The sequence below is a fragment of the Oncorhynchus keta genome, chromosome 35, assembly GCF_023373465.1.
Source record: "Oncorhynchus keta strain PuntledgeMale-10-30-2019 chromosome 35, Oket_V2, whole genome shotgun sequence".
Lineage (NCBI taxonomy): Eukaryota > Metazoa > Chordata > Actinopteri > Salmoniformes > Salmonidae > Oncorhynchus > Oncorhynchus keta.
In genome coordinates, this window is record NC_068455.1 from 74,545,975 (window position 1) to 74,550,983 (window position 5,009).

The 5,009-nt window shown below is 34.0% G+C and overlaps 1 long non-coding RNA gene across 2 annotated transcripts; it reads right to left on the reverse strand.

The window, feature by feature from the left end:
- Nucleotides 1-819: 819 nt before the first annotated feature.
- On the reverse strand, nucleotides 820-3,179 carry LOC127916228 (uncharacterized). Of its 2 annotated transcripts, none has more exons than XR_008094038.1 (3): nucleotides 3,071-3,179; nucleotides 1,526-2,168; nucleotides 820-915 (listed from the first exon to the last, which is right to left on the reverse strand). It is a non-coding gene; the product is annotated as an uncharacterized LOC127916228 (long non-coding RNA). The 2 variants fall into 2 exon arrangements; XR_008094039.1 differs by lacking the exon at nucleotides 820-915 and adding an exon at nucleotides 1,265-1,360.
- Nucleotides 3,180-5,009: the final 1,830 nt, after the last annotated feature.

Genomic DNA, 5,009 nt, shown 5'->3' on the forward strand with positions numbered 1-5,009 from the left:
GATTTTCCCATGATGTCAAGCAAAGAGGCAGTGAGTTTGAAGGTAGGTGTCACGATCGTCGTAAGAAGCGGACCAAAGCAGCGTGGTGTGAATGCATCATTTTAATGGATGACGAAAACACAAAGTAAACTGAACAAAAAAATAAATGAACAACGACCGTGAAGCTATATACGAAATGTGCTGACACAAGCAACTAACATAGACAGTCACCCACAACCCAAAACCCACAATGACAAAACTGGCTACCTAAATATGGTTCCCAATCAGAGACAACGACTAACACCTGTGCCTCTGATTGAGAACCATATCAGGCCAGACATAGAAACAGACAAACTAGACATACAACATAGAATGCCCACTCAGATCACACCCTGACCAAACAAAACATAGAAACATACAAAGCAAACTATGGTCAGGGCGTGACAGTAGACCTTGAAATATATCCACAGGTACACCTCCAATTGACTCAAATGATGTCAATTAGCCTATCAGAAGCTTCTAAAGCCATAACATAATTTTCTGGAATTTTCCAAGCTGTTTAAAGACACAGTCAACTTAGTGTATGTAAACCTCTGACCCATTGGAATTGTGATACAGTGAATTATAAGTGAAATAATCTGTCTGTAAACAATTGTTGGAAATATTACTTGTGTCATGCACAAAGTAGATGTCCTAAAGGACTTGCCAAAACTATAGTTTGTTAACAAGAAATGCGTGGAGTGGTTGAAAAAGGAGTTTAATGACTCCAACCTAAGTGTATATAAACTAGATTTAATGACTCTAAGTGTATGTAAACTAGTTTTAATGACTCTAAGTGTATGTAAACTAGTTTTAATGTCTCCAACCTAAGTGTATGTAAACTAGTTTTAATGACTCCAACCTAAGTGTATGTAAACTAGTTTTAATGACTCCAACCTAAGTGTATGTAAACTAGTTTTAATAATATGACTCTAAGTGTATGTAAACTAGTTTTAATGACTCTAAGTGTATGTAAACTAGTTTTAATGACTCCAACCTAAGTGTATGTAAACTAGTTTTAATGACTCTAAGTGTATGTAAACTAGTTTTAATGACTCTAAGTGTATGTAAACTAGTTTTAATGACTCTAAGTGTATGTAAACTAGTTTTAATGACTCTAAGTGTATGTAAACTAGTTTTAATGGCTCTAAGTGTTTGTAAACTTGTTTTAATGACTCTAAGTGTATATAAACTAGTTTTAATGACTCTGAGTGTATGTAAACTAGTTTTAATGACTCTAAGTGTATGTAAACTAGTTTTAATGTCTCCAACCTAAGTGTATGTAAACTAGTTTTAATGACTCCAACCTAAGTGTATGTAAACTAGTTTTAATGACTCCAACCTAAGTGTATGTAAACTAGTTTTAATGACTCTAAGTGTATGTAAACTAGTTTTAATGACTCTAAGTGTATGTAAACTAGTTTTAATGTCTCCAACCTAAATGTATGTAAACTAGTTTTAATGTCTCCAACCTAAGTGTATGTAAACTAGTTGTAATGACTCCAACCTAAGTGTATGTAAACTAGTTTTAATGACTCCAACCTAAGTGTATGTAAACTAGTTTTAATGTCTCCAACCTAAGTGTATGTAAACTAGTTTTAATGACTCCAACCTAAGTGTATGTAAACTAGTTTTAATGACTCCAACCTAAGTGTATGTAAACTAGTTTTAATGACTCCAACCTAAGTGTATGTAAACTAGTTTTAATGACTCCAACCTAAGTGTATGTAAACTAGTTTTAATGGCTCTAAGTGTATGTAAACTAGTTTTAATGACTCCAACCTAAGTGTATGTAAACTAGTTTTAATGACTCCAACCTAAGTGTATGTAAACTAGTTTTAATGACTCTAAGTGTATGTAAACTAGTTTTAATGACTCCAACCTAAGTGTATGTAAACTAGTTTTAATGACTAAGTGTATGTAAACTAGTTTTAATGACTCTAAGTGTTTGTAAACTTGTTTTAATGAATCTAAGTGTATGTAAACTAGTTTTAATGACTCTAAGTGTATATAAACTAGTTTTAATGAATCTAAGTGTATGTAAACTAGTTTTAATGACTCTAAGTGTATGTAAACTAGTTTTAATGACTCTAAGTGTATGTAAACTAGTTTTAATGACTCTAAGTGTATGTAAACTAGTTTTAATGACTCTAAGTGTTTGTAAACTTGTTTTAATGACTAAGTGTATGTAAACTAGTTTTAATGACTCTAAGTGTTTGTAAACTTGTTTTAATGAATCTAAGTGTATGTAAACTAGTTTTAATGACTCTAAGTGTATATAAACTAGTTTTAATGAATCTAAGTGTATGTAAACTAGTTTTAATGACTCTAAGTGTATGTAAACTAGTTTTAATGACTCTAAGTGTATGTAAACTAGTTTTAATGACTCTAAGTGTATGTAAACTAGTTTTAATGACTCCAACCTAAGTGTATGTAAACTAGTTTTAATGACTCCAACCTAAGTGTATGTAAACTAGTTTTAATGACTCTAAGTGTATATAAACTAGTTTTAATGACTCTAAGTGTATGTAAACTTGTTTTAATGACTCTAAGTGTATGTAAACTAGTTTTAATGAATCTAAGTGTATGTAAACTCGTTTTAATGACTCTTTAATGTGTTTATAAACTTGTTTTAATGACTAAGTGTATATAAACTAGTTTTAATGACTCTGTTTTAATGAGTGTATGTAAACTAGTTTTAATGACTCTAAGTGTATGTAAACTAGTTTTAATGACTCTAAGTGTATGTAAACTAGTTTTAATGACTCCAACCTAAGTGTATGTAAACTAGTTTTAATGACTCCAACCTAAGTGTATGTAAACTAGTTTTAATGACTCTAAGTGTATATAAACTAGTTTTAATGACTCTAAGTGTATGTAAACTTGTTTTAATGACTCTAAGTGTATGTAAACTAGTTTTAATGACTCTAAGTGTATGTCAACTAGTTTTAATGACTCTAAGTGTTTGTAAACTTGTTTTAATGACTCTAAGTGTATATAAACTAGTTTTAATGAATCTAAGTGTATGTAAACTAGTTTTAATGACTCCAACCTAAGTGTATGTAAACTAGTTTTAATGACTCTAAGTGTATGTAAACTAGTTTTAATGACTCTAAGTGTATGTAAACTAGTTTTAATGACTCTAAGTGTATGTAAACTAGTTTTAATGGTTCTAAGTGTATGTAAACTAGTTTTAATGACTCTAAGTGTATGTAAACTAGTTTTAATGGTTCTAAGTGTATGTAAACTAGTTTTAATGACTCTAAGTGTATGTAAACTAGTTTTAATGACTCTAAGTGTATGTAAACTAGTTTTAATGGTTCTAAGTGTATGTAAACTAGTTTTAATTACTCTAAGTGTATGTAAACTAGTTTTAATGACTCTAAGTGTATGTAAACTAGTTTTAATGACTCTAAGTGTATGTAAACTTAAGACTTCAACACCACTAAAAGCAGTCACTTCTCGGTTCCCATCTTTATCAGTCCTTTCAAATGCAACTTTATATCTTCATTGAGAGTTGATGTGTTTGTGATGAAAGACGTTTATTTTCCTGTAAATGTGTCCTTTTAGTTTTACATAAACGGATCATCTTGGCGGATAAATCAATGTCCCCATGCATTTCAAATGCATATTTCCACCTACTAACAATAATATATAAGCTTTTGTCAAGGGGGTGGCGTGTAATGTTTTCTGGAAAGTTCAAATATTTAATCAAGGCAAGTTTTCAACATTAATAACCAACAGAGTGTTGGCTAAATATTTGTCCTCCCAAGTCCAATTCTGTTCAGAGCACTGGCATGACACTCTCTCTCTCTCTCTCTCTCTCTCTCTCTCTCTCTCTCTCTCTCTCTCTCTCTCTCTCTCTCTCTCTCTCTCTCTCTCTCTCTCTCTCTCTCTCTCTCTCAATTCAATTCAATTTAAGGGCTTCATTGGCATGGGAAACATATGTTGACGTTGCCAAAGCAAGTGAAGTAGATAATAAACAAAGTGAGATAAACAATCAAAATGAACAGTAAACATTACACTCACAGAAGTTCAAAAATAATGAAGACATTTAAAATCTCTCTCTCTCTCTTCCTCATTCTGCACTCTGCACTTTCTCTTCCGCTCTCTCTCTCTCTCTCTCTCTCTGTCTCTCTATCTCTCCGGAACGCGGCTTGTCCCAGACAACTTTCTTTCTCAACGCGCCTTGCACAGCAGTCATCGTGCCAAAGAGGAAGGAATAGGAGTTTTTACCCTGCTTTCTCCTCCCACTCAAAACTGAATGGAAGGACTCTTTCGGAATCGGAATAGCAGGAGACACACTCGTTTAGCTTAGACATTGATTTAATTTACCCGTCCGGTCAGCGACTTCTTTGTTGTGTTTTTTTTTTAAGGATACTCATGCGTCGGGAATGCCACCATGGCCACGCCGAACAGTCTACAGCAGCAGCAGGATTACTTCAGAAGCGTCAGCAGCGAATCCACCACCTATATGATGGTCCCGGCCACGACGGCAGCGGCAAACACGCGTCGCGATGCCGCGCCGTCCAAGATGTGGGTCGCTATGGTGGTGATTGTGGTGGTCGTTCTACAGATTGCTTCTACTACAGGTCTGTTCGTCTACCTGAATATGTCGATATCACAGGTAAGGAGTTTGTTTTTGTTCAGGGGATTGTGCAATGAAGGAAACGGGATGAAGGGAGAGGAGTGTTTTCTTGGCCGCAGACAGTTGGCTTTGCCGCGGACATTTACATGCAACACAAAGTTCTTGATGAAACTTGTTGACGTTATTCCAGCCCTGTGTGGATGAACTTTACGCAGGATTTTACAGTGTCGGGAAATGGTGTGACCTATGGATTTTGCTTGTGCATACATCACGCAAAATATAATATGGTTAAATGTCTTTCTAGCAACAGTGGCCAAACATGTTATTTGTGTTAGATTATTTATAGACAAATCACGTATAGCCGAACAGTTTAAGGTCGCCAATTCATAACCACAGTATAACA